The sequence below is a fragment of the Silene latifolia genome, chromosome X, assembly GCF_048544455.1.
Source record: "Silene latifolia isolate original U9 population chromosome X, ASM4854445v1, whole genome shotgun sequence".
NCBI lineage: Eukaryota > Viridiplantae > Streptophyta > Magnoliopsida > Caryophyllales > Caryophyllaceae > Silene > Silene latifolia.
The window spans coordinates 48,400,972-48,418,684 of NC_133537.1; the positions used below are offsets into that span (position 1 = coordinate 48,400,972).

The following is a 17,713-nucleotide window of genomic DNA, read 5'->3' on the forward strand; positions in this document are numbered from 1 at the left end:
TGTCATATTTATCATCTCCCATGGTATTGCTTGCTTGGGGTGGTGGCTCTTGGTTGAAGGGTTGGTTGGAAATTGGAAGAGAAAAGCCATATCCTTGATCTTTAAAGTTGGAATTTTGGTTGTTCCCTTGGTACCCTTGATTGAACCCTTGATTTTGCCCTTGGTTGTACCTTTGATTATTTTTGTATCCTTGATTGAACCCTTGGTTGAACCCTTGACCAAACCCTTGGTTGGCTTAATTACCTTGGTTTCCTTGGTAAAAGTTTTGATTACCTTGGTTCCCTTGGTTATACCCATAATCTTGGTATGCTTGAGATTGGTTGGCAAAGTTTTGGTTGGATGCTTGATTGTTGTTGAACGAGGGCCTAGGTGGACGGTTGGAGAAATTGTTAAATGCTTGGAAAGCATTCACCTCTTGCGCATTGTTCCCATCAATGTTGTTGTAATGATTATTTGCACATACTTTATAAGTGTGACCCATCCCTCCACATGACTCACATGTTGATCTTTGCATCACTTCCTCCATGGATGGTCCATGAGAAGTGGTAGTTTGATTCACTTGGTTCACTTGCTTCTTCTTACTCAACTCTTCAAGCTTTTTGGTGAGCATATCAAGCTTAGAATTAGTCTCCACATTCACTAAGAATTCGGGAGGGTGCTTGCTTCTTCTCAATACATTCACTCTTGTGCCATTATTTGCCTCGGAGTCCACCATTTTCCTGATTAGAGTCGTGCCCTCCTATTCACCCAAATGATCGAATCCCCCTCCCGCGGAGGCATTCACCATTTCTTTTGTCCTTGGGAGAAAAGTTTGAAAGAAGGTTTGAGTCACGTACCAAGCCGGGATCCCATGATGAGGGCAACTAGCAAGTAGATCTAGGTACCTATCCCATGCCTCTCCTAGGGACTCTCCTTCCTCTTGTTGAAAGGTATGAATTTCGTTCCGGAGCATAGCGGTCTTTGATGATGGATAATACTTCTCTAGGATTGCCTTGGCTAAGGCATCCCATGTAGTAAATGTGTCCGGAGGGTGCACATTCAACCAACGATCCGCCTTGCCCGTTAGAGAAAATGGGAATAACATCATCCTTAGTGTATCCTCGGATACCCCATTCTTTTTCATCATAGAGACCTTCCTCTTGAACCTCCTTAGGTGAGCATGAGCATCTTCTTCAATGTGTCCTCCAAACAATTCTTTTTCAATTAGGCCAACTTGAGCCGGGTGCATCTCAAAATTGTTTGGAGCCAAGATGCCAAAATTGATGGGGTTACAAGCATCATTATGGTTTGGACGGTTATGGTCACGTAAAGCCATTGGTGGTGGTGGTGGATTTGGTATATGAGAGGGTGGTGTTTGAGGTGGGTTATTTGGAAGTTGGAAGTTGTGAAATGGATTTTCTAATGGAGGCTCAATTGTAATGTTTGGTTGTTGTTGAGTTGTGTTTTCAATGAGAGGTTGGATGGGTGGATTTGCTTGGTTTATGGTTGCTTGAGAAGAGGTTATAACCCTTGCAATGGTAATATTCCTTAAGGCTCTATAAAGCCTTTCGGGATCGAAGTCAAAGAGCAAAGCTTGGTGGTTCCTCCTAGGCATACAACTTGAAAAACCGTAAGACTCCTAGTGCTTTTACACACTAGGGTAAGGCAAAAAATCACACACACTCTATAAGAAGCACACAAACAAGCAAACAAGCAAACAACAAGTAAAGACTAAAGCTAGAAACTTCAACTAACTAAGCATAACCTAACGCCATCCCCGGCAACTGCGCCATTATGATATAAGGGATTTGTCGTCACTTCCCAATCAAAAACAATTTATAAGAACCCCAATTAAGTAGTATAATTAGGGTGTCGAACACAAACATGGCGGGGGTGTATACTTAGTCCGTTTAAGTCCTATTTTAACCTAATAAATGAAAGAGGTTGATTAAATTGTAAACTAAGATGCAAGTAAGGAATAAAATTAAACTAAATGAAATTTTAAATGAACAATATGAGAAAGACTAGAGCTTTCGGGTTCACGCGGGTCATTGGGCATGAAACAAGGCAAATATGGGGAATAGGTGATTCAATTAGTCAAGGAATTATGCCTAATATCTTAGGACACCTAGAATTCATTAACCCACTATCGTATGATTAACCAAATCTCGTCACACACATACACAAAGATCATCCAATAGTCTACACACCAAGATTGTTCATCCACTAGTATAGACACCAAGATAACCAAACATGTGAGAAAATACTCAAACTTTCATAGGAGCAATTCTACACACACTTCATGTGCAAGAAAGTGACAACCATTAAAACACCCAAATCAATATGTTATCAACCCAAATTCACACCCATTTACTACCCAATATCCCCCTAAGCTCTAGATGAGGACTACGCACACATGTTTAAGGATGAAAATCTAACAATAAGATGGAACAATACACACACAAACACGCTAAACATAATAAAGATAGAAACTTTGAATGAAAACAACAAGTAAAGAACAATAAATGTAAACTAATGAACTAATTGTAAATAAAAGATGAGAATTGTACCAACAAAGAGGAAAGGAACAAACTTGGATAATAATGGAAGATGAATTTCTTCTTGACTTCCAAATAGAACCCAAATGACTAAATGTAAACTATTGAGAAAATGAGGAACTAGCATAAACTAGAGAATAATTAAACTAATAATTAAGGAAAGATTACAACTTTTTATTGAATGAAAATGAGAGAGGAAATATTAGGGTTCTACAAATATTTGAGAGGAGAATGAACTAATCTAGTCTAATTTTCTATTCTAAATTCTATTTTCTAATGTGGTGTGTAGTGTTCCTTATATACTAGTCTAATAAGAGTATCACCAATAATAATAATAATAATAATAATAATAATAATAATAATAATAATAATAATAATAATAATAATAATAATAATAATAATAATAATAATAATAATAATAATAATAATAATAATAATAATAATAATAATAATAATAATAATAATAATAATAATAATAATAATAATAATAATAATAATAATAATAATAATAATAATAATAATAATAATAATAATAATAATAATAATAATAATAATAATAATAATAATAATAATACTAGAAATAAACCTAATAATACAAAACAAAAACAATCGACCAAAACAAAACCAACATTGACACAATTGAATTGAAGGACAAAACGAGCAGATGGCCTCCTGCCGGCCGCCGGCCAGGGCACCGGTAGCGAGAACAATCAAGAAAGGGGAGCAATTTAGTGTTGTGTGTTGCGTGCCGGTGAGCCGGCAGAAGGGCTGCTAGTAGAGAGTAGCAAGATTGATACGAGATTAGTTGATTGCGAGTCGTATGCCGGTAGGCCGGCTGCCGGGTCATGACCGGTAGCGAGATCTTCAACAAAAGGAGGAAAATTTGATGTTGTGCCTACCGGTGGGGGGTGTCGACTGCCGGGGTACCGGCATAGAGAGCAAAGCTTCATAAAAAAGCTCAGTTTCGATTCCGAGTCAAAGATGGCGAAATTGATGGTGGTAATGGGGGCTGTGGTAGTCGGTGGTTGCAGGTGAGATGGGTGATGATGATTGAAGGATGGAGGTCGAAAATGATGGAGGTATGAATTGTTGATGGGAATTTATTGGTGAATGGTGGCTGCCATGGTGATTGAACTGGTGGTGCGTGGTGGTACAATTGAGTTATGGACTGATTTGGGCTAGATGCAGGTGTGTATGGAGAAGGTAATGCGAGGTTGATGTTGGGTTTTGTTGACGGAGCAGGTGAAATGGCGGTGGAGTTCCCGGTCATTGAAGAGAGCAGGTGAGGCACAGGTTGACATTGGTTTAATGATGATGGAGTAATGGCGGGTTGGTTTGATGTGTGGTGATGATGAATGATGGTAAATGGATGATATGGATGATATGGTGAATTGGCGAGTTATGAAGAGATGGTTGATGAGTTGTTTGAAATTCAGGGGACGGTTGTTGATGGTGGATTAATGGAGGATGGAGATGAGCTGCACGAGTTGGTTTGTCGTGATTCGTGATTGAAGCTAGTATGAATGGTGATGGTGAATGAAGGCGTGGGTGTGTGAATTGAAGCAGGGGAAGGTGTTACGGTTTGAAGATGATGGTGAGAAGGAACTGTTGTTGATGACTGGTTTTCGGGTTGAACTGAATGGTGAATGGTTATGGCGCCTTGTTTCGAGCTGTGGCTGCTGTTGAGGATGCAGGTGAATGACATGGTGATGAGTTGATGAAGATGAGGTAACAGGGGATGTACTTGACTTTTATAGAGTCAAATGTTTGACTTGGGGTCTTGCTTGACTTCCACTTTTTATTACTCCGTATAATAAAAACCCGTCTCAACTTGCTTTGCTCTTCAATTTCACTCTCATTATTCCGCCTTGCTTTCTCCTCTTTATTATTCCGCCTCACCTACATTGACCCTGACTTACCGCTAGCTATCTTGTTAGTACTAAGCTAGGATTTATTTTGATTAAGGCAAACGACTGAAAATAACCCTATCAGTAACCCTGCCAGAATATCCATCGCAGCAGATATTCCTCATCGCCAGTGGGGAACCGCAGCCGTTCCCACCTAAGCCCCGCTCATCTCCATCGAGCGAATAACCTATGTTCCTTAATGTGCACATCCCCTCTGTGTCGGGTTCCACAGAGGGCGAATCAAGGGCGTGAAGCCACTCCCGCAAGTGACTCCACTCAGCCGAGGGCACACCTCGAGAACCACAGACAATCAACAACAACCAATCACAATATCAATTCGAAACAATGCCAATATCAATTACGATATGATCATCATGCCAATCAACCAAACAACCATCTTATAATAATTTATACAATAACTCAGTAGGGAAACCCTACCTGAAAAAGCAACCACCAAGATCGTCACAATCAGCTAATCAAAATCGTTCTTCAATAAAATCACCTCCTATCAAACATACAATCATACAATCACCATCTAATAAACACAATACTCCCAAACCCCCAATTTACCCAATTAGGGTTTTAACCAAAATCAACGAAACAACATAAAAATGATATTAGGATCTTACCCACAATGCTACGGACTCAACGGCGTAAAGAACACTGCATTCCGACGACTCAAGCCTTGGGATTTGATAGCAATGCGAAGAAGAAGAAGTAACGTAACTTGTTTTTGTCTCTTATGAATTTAGATCAGGGTAAAAGTGAAAAGAAAATGACGACTTATGTTTTTTTATATCATTCTCGCATTGCTAACAAAACCCGACAAAATAACCTGTAAGACCGACTTACTTGAGCGAGTAAGTGACTTACTTGATCGAGGGCCCCTTACTCGATCGAGTGCCACACGTACTCGATCGAGTACCTATCAGGCAGACTACTGTTTCGTATAAAAACATACTTACTTGACAGAGTAAGTCCCACTCGATAGAGTACCCATAGACATAGAAAACCGTAGTATTACAATAAGGAGGATGCTAGTCCAGAGATCAAGACTACTCTTTCCTCTATCAACGATTTAGTTCTTCAATGTCACTATTTCTCTATAAGTTATTGTCCTAGAAATCTTAATAAGATTGCTCATTCCCTCGTTAAGAATGCGAGGGTATAAGTAAGTCCTCTATATGTTGTAACTTAGTAAGTTGTAACAAGGATAATCTGTAGTTAACACGGAAGTATACTATATAAGCATTAGGTCGTAGGTTCGAAAAATCGTTCATCTTTCTAATATTCTATTAGGAATCCTGCACTTATGGTTCCTATAACACTCGTACTAGGCCACCCGTGTAATCTAACAATCTATGTGCAGAGTAATTGATACCGAGTAGAGTACTATTTATTCTATATTATTGCGATTCGATACCAACAAAGATGTCGAATGATCAAATGAGAACAATATGGTAATCGTGAATCCTTGACGACTGATGAGTAGTATTATAGTCATATTTTACGGGTTGAGACGGGTTTTATTATAATAAAAAAAAAATGCACAACCTGTCACACCTTATAAAAATCACCAACATCAACCCAAGTCAACATTTGACTTTACAAAAATCACACACATATTCCCGCCTTCATCACCTTCTTCAACCTGCATTCATCACCATTCTAACCCGACACCACCCGAGCTGCTCCCTTCAATCCCATCTCACATACACCACCATTCACGCACCAATCATCCCACCTTCCATATTCATCGTCCTCAATCCCCATTAACACCATTTACCCCGAACTTCACCATCATTCAAATCACCTACTCCTCGATAAGCAACTGCAACAACTAGCCGGCTCTGAGCCTCAATTCATCTACCGCTGCTCCGTTCTCCATCAAAACCCGTCACCTGCATCAACAACATCGATAATCTGCAACAATCGTTTCCTAGCCGGTCAACCGACCACCGCCTTCCATCCTGGCTGGGAATTCATGCGATTTCCCTCCTTTTTATCCAGAGACTTCCATACCGGCAAGCCAACCAGCCGCCGACTCCCCGGCTCCCAACTCGCATCAATTGCTCTTCCAGCCGCCTACCCGGCTGTCGACGCCTCCACCGTCCCAGAGCACATCAAAATTCATATCAATGTTCCAGAAACTCCCCTGCCGGTGGCACCACCTACAGCCGGCGAGCCAGCTGGGGCACCCTTGCTGCGTTTTCAATTGTCGTTGTTGGTTTTGTTTACGCGTCCTTTCTTTTCGTTCTTTTTGCACGATTATTATTGTTATTGTTATTGTTATTGTTATTGTTATTGTTATTGTTATTGTTATTGTTATTGTTATTGTTATTGTTATTGTTATTGTTATTGTTATTGTTATTGTTATTGTTATTGTTATTGTTATTGTTATTGTTATTGTTATTGTTATTGTTATATTACTATTATTATTTTTAGATTATTAGACTAGTATAAAAAACACACTCTCATTATTATTAGACCACCTTAGATTATTCTACACACATTAGATTAGAATTTAGTCTCTCATTTTGTAAGACAAGAACCTAGATTATTTTCCTCTCTTATTAATCTCTCCTTAATAAAAGTTGTAATTTTTCTTCATTATTAATTTAATTACTCTTTAGTTTATGCAAGATCTACAATTCTCATTAGTTTACATTTGTTATTGGGTTGTGATCGGAAGACAAGAAAAGATTCATCTTCCTTATTTCAACCAAAGTTTCCACCTTTAATTAATGTTGTTATAATTCTTCTCTTAATTCATTTCCTCTCAATTGTTTACATGTTTATTATAGTTTAATTACTTGTCTTATCATTATGTTTGTTCTTCTTATTTTCATGTTAAAGTTCTCATCTTTTGTTCTCATTTCTATTAGTATGTTTGAGTAGTGTATTGCTTGGGTGGAGGGTAATCTTGTGTGGTTAATTTGGGTAGAATGTTGGCTTGAACAAGCAAGTACTACATGGGTAATTTCTCTTCTAATTGTCATGCATACAAAGTGTTTAATGTCTCAATGAGAATTCGAGTCAATTTCACTATTTTATAACTTGTTGGGTGAGAGCTTGACTTGTAACTAGATAATTCATGACGAATAGTGGGCTATGGGTAATTAGAACGAGAATTCGATTATGCTAAGCCTCGGGTTAGTCTCACATCGAGAGGTTGGGATGTACCTTTGAATTTGCCTTAATTACTTGTTAATTTGTGCCTTTACTCGACTCTTTCTCTACATGAGTGAACCCGACCACCCTTGCTTCCTTAATTAGCATCTTAATTAATTTTTCATTCACCTAGCTTTATTGCTTGCTTTAGTTGTAGTCTTATTAATTAGTTTATAAATCATCCAATTGCATTTGCTAGAACTAAACTAGAAAACAAACGATCAATTTAAGAGCCAATCTCGTCCTTTGGGTTCGACCCTCGCATACACGACGACAACTCGTACACTTGCGAGATTTACAAATATAAAATTTCAATAACAAGGACTTTAATTTAAATCCCGTATAACTCATAATACTATTCCCTATTTTATACAACGAAAGTTAAGTTCGGTAGCTGCTTGAGTCAACCCTCGTACAGTCGTACACAATACGATAAGTGGATAACCTCATGAAACACATTAAGTAGAGATTTATATTTATAAGTACAGCACATAAAATGTTGGTCGTTCAACCAATGATTATTCCAACATTATGATTGTAATTAAATTTTTTAATGATTCCCTAACAAGTGCCATAATAACCCGTATTATATATTGTCATGCTGCGTATGATTGCAACAACAATGAAACCACCATATTATCAACCATGAAAACAATCACCATATTATCAACCATGAAACCAACATATTATTTCACACTTGTCCAACTCCTTCACCTCATCCATGCAATCTCAGCCAATGAATCACTCGTGTCGCCGGAGATCACCACCGCCGTCGACGACTACATCAAAAAATGCTGCCAACTCACTTTGTATCAAAGCCTCTGCTACTCCTCCCTCGCTAGCCAGTACTCAAGCCCAACCGACCTTCGCAACATAACATATGCGGCCATACAGGCCAGCCTCGCAGAAGCCAAGAAAATCGCTGACTATGTGGCTTCTGCAAACTGGACTACATACCCACAACAAGTTGGGTCTGCGGTCTAGGACTGCACGAGGCTGACCAAGGCCTCGGCCAGACAGGTCCAGCATTCCCTGGACCTGATGGCAAAGGTGGTCAACGCCTATGTTGCAGCTGGTGGAGCCTACAATGAGACAGAGAAGGCAAAGACGAGGTTTGATATAAGCAGTGTGCAGACGTGGATGAGCGCAGGGATGACGGACCAGAACACGTGCATGGAAGGGTTTGAGGATGTCGGGGTAAAGAATGATGACGAAGAGTCAAGTGTATGATAAATTTGGGATGGTGATTAAGTTGATTAGTAATGCTTTGGCTTTGGTTAATTCTTATGTTGATGCTTTCCGTTAATTTGAATTAATCAAAGTATTTTTCTGAATAATTTTTCTTTTATCAATTGTGATTCATGTAAGCAAAATAATTGAGGTGTTATTGAGTTTATGGCAAAGAAAAAGCTTGAAAAAGACGTAAATAATTAGTAGTATTGCTCATTGTCAACCACATTCTGTGGAATCACGATGACAAATTAACAACTTTTAATGAAGTTTTTGCTTAAATGGGGTTGAAATACAAACTATTTAACAAAATAGTGCGGGTTTCAAACTATTTCCCAAAAATGGGCCCACGTCATCATTTTCGATTTTTCTTATTTTTTTTTTGAAATTTAGCACTTGTCGCTGTCCTGGACAACGAGAAGTTGCTTCCATATTCAGGTATTTGACAAGCTACAATCGTCATCTCCCTTCTCCTTACTCCGACCACCAAATAATGAAATACGACCACCATTCTCATCTTCTCACTTCCCTAATCGTATTCACATTGTTGTTTGAGTTATTTGGTCAATGGTTTGTGCAGAAAACGACCCGCAATATCGCCGTTCACTAACAATTCCGGTTTCGAGAAATCCATTTATACTGATAGTGATAATAGTGATATACAGTAGGAAGTATGGTGATAGTGATTGTTAGAACACATTTGGTTGATGATGTCAAGTCCCTTTATTATTTGATTGTTTGCTTTTAGTTGAACTTGCTTAGTAATTGAAGCAATCAAATGGACTTACAAGATGAAGCAATCAAAAAGTCAAGACAAAGATATTATCCCAGCCTTAGTCGAAAATTTTAAGAGTAAGTGTAACATTCTCACTTATGTCAAGTAGCCACAAAACCATGCAATAGTACACTGCACTGTGGTTTCCGATACTACCGTATGGAGGATGTTTTTAATCGAAATGTTTAAGTGTCAAAACTTTACAAATTTCAAACCTTAACATTTGAATCTTCAAAAGCTTGAAAATAAATCTGAAATTTTAAGTCACAAATCCACATTGATTAAACCTCTAGATTTGTGCAATTACCTTTTACATAAATGGTAAGTTGAACTTGTCAAACTTTTAAAGTAAGAAAAGTTTTTTGCCATTTCGGTAAAAGGTCACATGTTGAGTGCTTTGGCCTAAGTTTTCTGAATTCTTCAATAACTTAAGCCCCAAGCCCCAAGCCTAAAGTCTAACACTTACCATCACTCAAAGGCTACTAATTTTATATTGGATTTAATTTCCCTAAGTTGCACTTACTTGAGATCAAATCCATTATAAATAGAGTGTCTTAGTCTCATTTATTTCTTAAGACTTTCCAAAGCATTTGTTGTAAAACCTTGCAAATCATTTGTGCAATTAAAGCCTTGTTCTTCAAGTATTTGCAAAACGTTTTTCAGATTTTTAAACTCTTCATTTGTTTTCGAAAAGCTGTAAACCTCCAAGTATCAGTTCGTTGTACTGTGACATAATGAGTTTGTTCTATGATTCTCGTGTTAAGTCTTAATTGTAATCTCATCTCCATGTTCATCAAGTGAACTCTTGAGATTCAAAGATTCTGTAACACCTTGAGATAGAACCCATAAACTCTTGAAGCGGAGTAGCTTTAAGTTTGAGTGCAACCGGAGTAGGTTGGCGAGTTATTTTCATTGTAAGAGGTTTAGTAAGTTTGAGTAAATTTCTAAACATGCAATAAAATAATGGTTGGACGTAGGCCTCGGAGTAGAGGCTGAACCAATTTTTTAAATGTCGTTTGTTTGTTCATTTACTTTTACGTTCTTTCACTTTGCTATTTCTCGCTTATATCTAGTCAATTTCTGTGTCACAGTCAGCTGTACTGTGACATAAAACGGTTGTATCATCTTGTGAACTTACATTCTATTAAGTTTCTCAAGTCTTGTACATCAAGGTTGTTTACTTAAGTTATCAATTAACTAAGTTAAGAACAAATTTTTAAAAAGGTACACCTAATTCACCCCCTTCCCCCTCTTAGGTGTTTATCGTTCCTAACTTTTCAATTGGACGATTCAAAACACACTAAGTATCCCATATTAAAGGGAAAAAACTGTGCTTAGTGGAAACATCGCATGGAGCACTATCTTAAAAGTGCGGACTATGAATGTTGGTTGATCATTCAAAAGGGCCCCCTCAAAATGGAAGTGACTAATGCTGATGGCACTAGTACCTTGAAAAGTGAGGAAAATTATGTTGAGGCCGATTATAGGAAAATCGAGAAAAACTCTAAGGCCATGTCCATTCTTCAATATGGGATCGGTGACCAAGAGATTAATCAAATATCTGGATGTGCTTCGGCCAAAGAGATTTGGGACACCTTAAACCTTGCTTATGAGGGAACGTCACAAGTCAAAAAAATACCGTATTGATCTTCTCATGCAACAGTATGAGATGTTCAATATGGAAAGAGATGAGTTAATTAATAGTTTGTCCTCACGTTTTTCTAGTATTGTTAATGACCTTAAGAGGTTAGGTAGAAGTTTTCAATCCGAGGATTTAGTCCGTAAAATTCTTCGTAGCCTAACTGAAAAATGGTAACAGAAGGTTACGACTATTGAGGAAGCTAAAGATCTTTCATTGCTCACCCTTGATGAACTTATGGGCTCACTTATGGCTCATGAGTTAACTCTCATGAAGCGTTCTAGTGAAAGTTCTAAAGGGAAAGGACTCGCTCCTAATGCTCTCTCAAGTGATGAGGAGAATGAAGATGATGAGTTTGCAATGTTTACTAAAAATATTGTTGGTATGATAAATGGTCGAAACTCTCAAAGGTATAGCAACAATTCTAGCAAACGTCGTTTTCCTAAGAGAAGGTCTAATTCCACTGTTGGTTGCTTTAAATGTGGTGACAAAGGTCATCAAATCAAAGAATGCCTAAAGTGGAACGATATCAAATCTAAGGAAAAACGTGACTCTGCTAAACGTGATTACAAATGTTGGACCATATAGATATATGATTAAGTTTTGATAATGACAAGTGTGTGCTTCGTTTTATATATACTCTTTCTCGTAATCATTTGTTTAGTCTGTGTTAGATTGACTTAGGTTACAAGTTTAGCAAGTAATGTTATAGCATCCTTAGCTATAACATTGAAGATTTGTGAAGCAACATTCAAGTAATGTTATAGCAGCTTGAGCTATAACATTAAAAATTCCTAAAGCGTCATAGTAACTGTAACAAGTTTCAAGTATGATGATCACTCAAGCAAAAGGCTCGATCAAGTCTTTAACGAGCTCAAGATGAAGAGCTTATGATCAAGATAAAGAGAAGATTCTACTCTGAAGATTTCCAGGAAGATTAGCTAGTTTAGGTCTTCATCTAGTAACGGTATCTTAAGAAGAAATATTGGGAAAGTAAAGTTATAACTTTACTTACCAAACTTAAAGTTATAGCTGTTTCTACTATAACTTTAAGTAGCGATTTTATGGCACGATTTTAAAGTTTTAAAATCATTTTCAAAAGATAAAATTCTTCAAATATATTTCAAAAATCATGTGTGTATATAATAGAGATAAAATATGGGTTGTTATAATGGTTAACTTGCATTTCTCTACTGGTTAGTAAAACGACTTATGGGTCGTCATGCTACCTAGGGTTTTCTAGTTTATTTAATCTAACCCTAATCCAAGAAGAAGGATTTTCGTCTAGATGGACACAGGCCTGGGGTTTCGGTCGTTGGCTTTGAACCGTTAGGTTTCACCAGTCCTCTAGTACAAGTAATCTATCTAATTAAATCTAGCTTATATTTTTATAAGATATTCTCATATCTTAAATATATACTTGATTTAATTTGTTTACTTATCTGAAAATCTTAAAGATATAGGTGTGGAAAGAATAAGATTTACTTTTATCTTATTTACTTAAACTAAAATATCTTGGATTAAATTAGGAAAGAGATAGAGATTCATTTCTTGCAAAATAAACCGCCTACCTCACGGCACTTCTAGGGTTTCGTGCAAAACCCTATTCTTCTCCTCTATTATAAATACACATGATCATTCTTCATTTCAAACAAGCTTTTCGAAATATTAAAATCTCTTGCAAATAATTTTGAGTTTAATTTTAATCAGTTATTTTTATTGTTTTGTATTTGGAAATTCTTGCGAAAAGTCGTGCTCTTAAAATTGCTTATTATTCTTAAGGTTACGTTACAAGATAATAGTACTTCATATTGTTTCTTACTTGTTCAATTGTGTGAACACTTAGAAGAACAATCAAGTGCTTTCTTAGTAACTTAAGATAGTCAAATCGAATATCTAGTGATATTCAAATTGAGTTATAGCTAGAGTTAGCTATACGAGTTGGGTTGATAATTTTGTAATCCGGGGAAAGTTACTAAAATTATTAATCGAGAATAGTGGACGTAGGCTTCGACATGTGAAGCTGAACCACTTCAAAATCGTGTGTCTTTGCAGTTTTCCTTTTCATTCATTTCATTACGTTCCTAATCACCTAATTAATTAGTTAAAGTTTAATCAATAAACTTTAAATAATTAATTACATTGATATAAAATAAAAAGTGGGCATAAGTTTTTAAATACTCAATTCACCCCCCCCCCCCCTCTCGAGTATTTCGGGTGTGATAGACTGTTCAATTGGTATCAGAGTCTCGTGCTCTTGATTGCCTAAACCGCAAAGAGGCTAGATCCATCTATCCATTTATCTTTTTATTTTGTTTTTATTCCGTTGCCTTACACGTGTGAAATGGATTCCAAGTATCTTAAGTGTCCTATCTTTGATGGGAAGAATTATGGACTTTGGAAAAACATGATGACACACTACATAAAAGGATATGATTGGGAGTGTTGGACGATTATCAAGAATGGACCAAATAAAATTTTGGTCGCATCTTCGGAAGGCACTACCTATGAGAAAAGGGAAGAAGGCTATATTGAGGATAATTACAAGAAGGCTGAGAAAAACTCGAAAGTGATAAGCCTGTTACAAAACGGCATGACATCGAACGAATTCGATGGTTTTTATTCTTGCACTTCGGCCAAGGAAATATGGGATGGTCTTGAGTTGGCCTATGAAGGAACGTCGACTGTTAGAAAATATTGTATTGACTTGATGATTCAAAAATATGAACTTTTTAAAATGGAAAAGAATGAATCACTCGATAGCATGTCAGCACGATTTTCTACCATAGTCAATGAGCTCAAAAATCTTGGTAAAACTTTTAACTCCAAGGATATTGCTAGAAAAGTACTTAGGAGTCTAACCAAGAAATGGCGTCCCAAGGTCACGGTTATGGAAGAAGTCAGAGATCTCACTTCTCTTCCTTATGCAGAACTTATTGGTGCTCTCATGGCTCATGAACTCGTCCTGGATGACGATGAGGCTGAGTCCAGTAATAATAAGAGCATGGCTCTACAAGCTTCTGCTAAGCAAGAAGAAGATGTATAAATAGAGGATGAAACCGTTTTGTTTGCCAAACGATTTAATAAACGAATTTCCAGAAATAAGCAAGCAAAATCGTTTAACAACAACAACAAGTCCTATAATAAGAAAACTTCTGAGTCTAAGAATACGTTTGCTAACAGAGGTTGCTTCAAGTGAGGAGAATCAATTCATATGATTAAGGATTGTCCCACATGGGAGAAAAGTAAAGACAAAGCAAAATGTGAGAAGACCAAGAAGGAATTCAAGCAAGTGATGATGCCATCATGCTGGGGAGATCTCGACACTGAGGACGACGAAGCATCAGAAGAAGAAGAAGTTGCTAACCTATGTCTAAGTAACGTCAGTCTTGACCTCTTTTCAGATAATGATAAAGATAGCGCGTTGTCACGAAATGATTACTTTACCCCTTAAATCAAACTCGTGTGCTACTCGACTTGCGGTCCCGTTGCAAACCAAGTCAAGCAAAACCCTCAAGATGTGCTAGGCTATGCCTTAGACACTTAACAAGTGAAGTAGGAACTTTGAACAAGAAGGCTAATAACACTTGGTGTTGGGAATAGATTGCTTTTATTAGGAAAGCTTGAATATTACAAGTATGCTTTACAAAGTGAGTTTGTGAGAATGTTTTTGGATGGATGGCAAATGAAGTCATGCCCTCCTATTTATAAAACTCCTAAGGAGCCATCTAGAACCTTAAAGTGTCCTATAAGTCTCGGGACTATTCTAGACTCTTCTAGAATGTACACAAGTTTCCTATAGTTACATGATGACTCTAGATTAATCTAGTATGTACATGTTTTATCTAGGATGTCCTAGATAATTCTTGTAGGACCTAGATTCTTCTAGAACATTCCGGATTCTTATAGGCGCTTCTAGCATGTTCCGGAGAAATCTAGTCCACTGAACTCAATTTTTAGCACGGTTTCGGGAGAAATCCTCATATTAAGGCGGATCGTTACATTCTCCCCCACCAAAGCCATTGACGACCTCGTCACGGTTGCTCGTCGAAACGCCTTATCGCATCTTTGAATTGCCAAAGATCTTCTTCTCTCTCCCATGACGCCTCGCTTTCAGGTAGCTCTTTCCATCGGATTAAGAACTCTCTAGTCCTTGGGAGTCCTCGTTTTCTAATGACTCGGTCGGCCAGAACTTGTTCAACCTCCCTTTCAAAGGAAGTCAGTAGTGACGCGGTGGGAGCTCTTCGTGACTCCCCACGACTCGGATCCTCTGCGTCCCCATGGTATGGCTTCAACATGCTAACATGGAACACAGGGTGAATCCTCAGCTTAGGTGGCAACTCGACCTTGTATGAGACCCTTCCGATTTTCTTGATGATAGGAAATGGTCCTTCATACTTCCGCACTAATCCCTTGTGTACTTGCCTAAACACTTTAAACTGTTGCGGGAGGAGTTTTACCATGACTAAGTTACCTACTTGGAACTTCAAGTCTCGACGACGCTTGTCTGCCCACTTCTTCATTTTCTTCGAAGCTTTATCCAAGTATGCTTTGGCAATATCGAGTTGCTCATGCCATCCCCTTGCCACGCAAAATGCTGCTGGACTCTGGCCCGAATATCCAGACGCTATGGCTTGGGGTGTCAAATGTTGGTGTCCTGTGACAATCTCGAACGGACTTTGACCAGTAGACTCCGACCTTTGAAGATTATAAGAGAATTGAGCAACATCCATCAACTTAGCCCAATTATTTTGATTGGCACTTACAAAGTGTCTAAGATAAAGCTCGAGTAAGGCATTGACTCTCTCGGTCTGCCCATCGGTTTGAGGATGAAAGCTTGTAGAGAAATGTAGACTCGACCCCATTAATTTGAATAACTCGGTCCAAAAACGCGCTGTGAAATGGGGATCTCGGTCACTTACGATGCTCTTCGGTAGCCCCCAATACTTCACAACATTCTTAAAGAACAGCCTTGCCGCTTCCTCACCCGTACAATCCTTTGTCGCTGGTATGAACGTCCCGTACTTGGAGAATCGATCAACCACCACCAAGATCGAGCTACACCCATCAGACTTCGGTAAAACCGAGATGAAGTCCATGGAAATGCTCTCCCATGGCTTGTCCGGAATCGGTAAGGGTTGTAAGAGACCCGCTGGAATTTGTTGTTCAATCTTATCTTGTTGGCACACAAGGCATGTCTTCACATAGGCTTCAACATCATCCCGCATTTGAGGCCAATAGAATGACTGCTCTATGAGGGCGATAGTCCTCTGGATCCCCGGATGACCCGCCCACATAGAGTCATGACACTCCTTCATGACTTCCCTTCGCAAGCTTCCCCAGTTTGGTACTTAGACCCGATGTCCCACGGTATAGAGAACATCATTTTCTACCCAAAACCTCCGAGTCTTGCCTGCCTTAGCCAATGTCATCAAGTTCGTGGCTAAGGGATCTTTATCAAGTCCCTCCTTAACTCGACCGATCAGATTGCTAGCAACTCCACTTATGTTCGTTAGCGCAGCCTTATGGCTTAATGCATCGGCAACTGTGTTGGTCTAGCCTGGCTTGTACTCCATGACGTAGTCAAATTCGGCTAGGAAGTATTGCCACCTTGCCTGCTTGGGAGGAAGCTTCTTTTGATTTTGGAAGTAGCTTGTGGCAACATTGTCAGTCTTTATCACGAACCGACTCCCGAGCAAGTAATGCCTCCATATTCACATGTTAGCGGTCATCTCCTTGTCATGCACTGGGTATCGCCGTTCGGTATCATTGAGCTTGTGAGACTCGAATGCCACGGGGTGTCCATCTTGAACGAGCACTCCACCAATGGCATAGTCGGATGCATCAGAATGGACTTCAAAAGGCTTCTCATAGTTTGGCAAGGCCAACACTGGTTCCTTCGTTATTGCCATTTTAAGCTCCTCTAAGGCATGGTTGCATTTCTTGTCCCATCTCCATGAGACCTTTTTCTTTAATAGGTCGGTCAAGGGCGCCGCCTTGGCCGAATAGCCTTGGATGAATTGCCGGTAATAGTTTTCTAGGCCAAGGAAGGATCGTAGTTCGGACACATTTTTGGGCACCTCCCATTCATTGATCGCCTTGACCTTGTCATACTCCATCATAAGGGACCCATTCCGAACCCGGTGTCCTAAGAAAGACACCTCATCTTGAGCAAATGAGCACTTCTCAAGCTTTACATATAGTTCATTCTCTCGCAAGACTTGGAATACTTGTAGAAGATGCTCCACATGGTCCTGCAAGGTTTCGCTATACACCACAATGTCGTCTAGATATACCACCACGAACTTGTTGAGGAACGGGTGGAATATCTTGTTCATTAAAGTACAAAATGTGGCTGGGCACTGGTAAGGCCGAAGGGCATTACTAAGAACTCATATGACCCATAACGAGTCACACAGGTAGTTTTTGGTTTGTCCCCATCGGCAATCCTCAC

At 38.7% G+C, this 17,713-nt stretch overlaps 1 non-coding gene across 1 annotated transcript; it reads left to right on the plus strand.

The window, feature by feature from the left end:
* Positions 1-845: 845 nt before the first annotated feature.
* On the plus strand, positions 846-952 carry LOC141625241 (small nucleolar RNA R71). Its single transcript, XR_012535032.1, has one exon. It is a non-coding gene; the product is annotated as a small nucleolar RNA R71 (small nucleolar RNA).
* Positions 953-17,713: the final 16,761 nt, after the last annotated feature.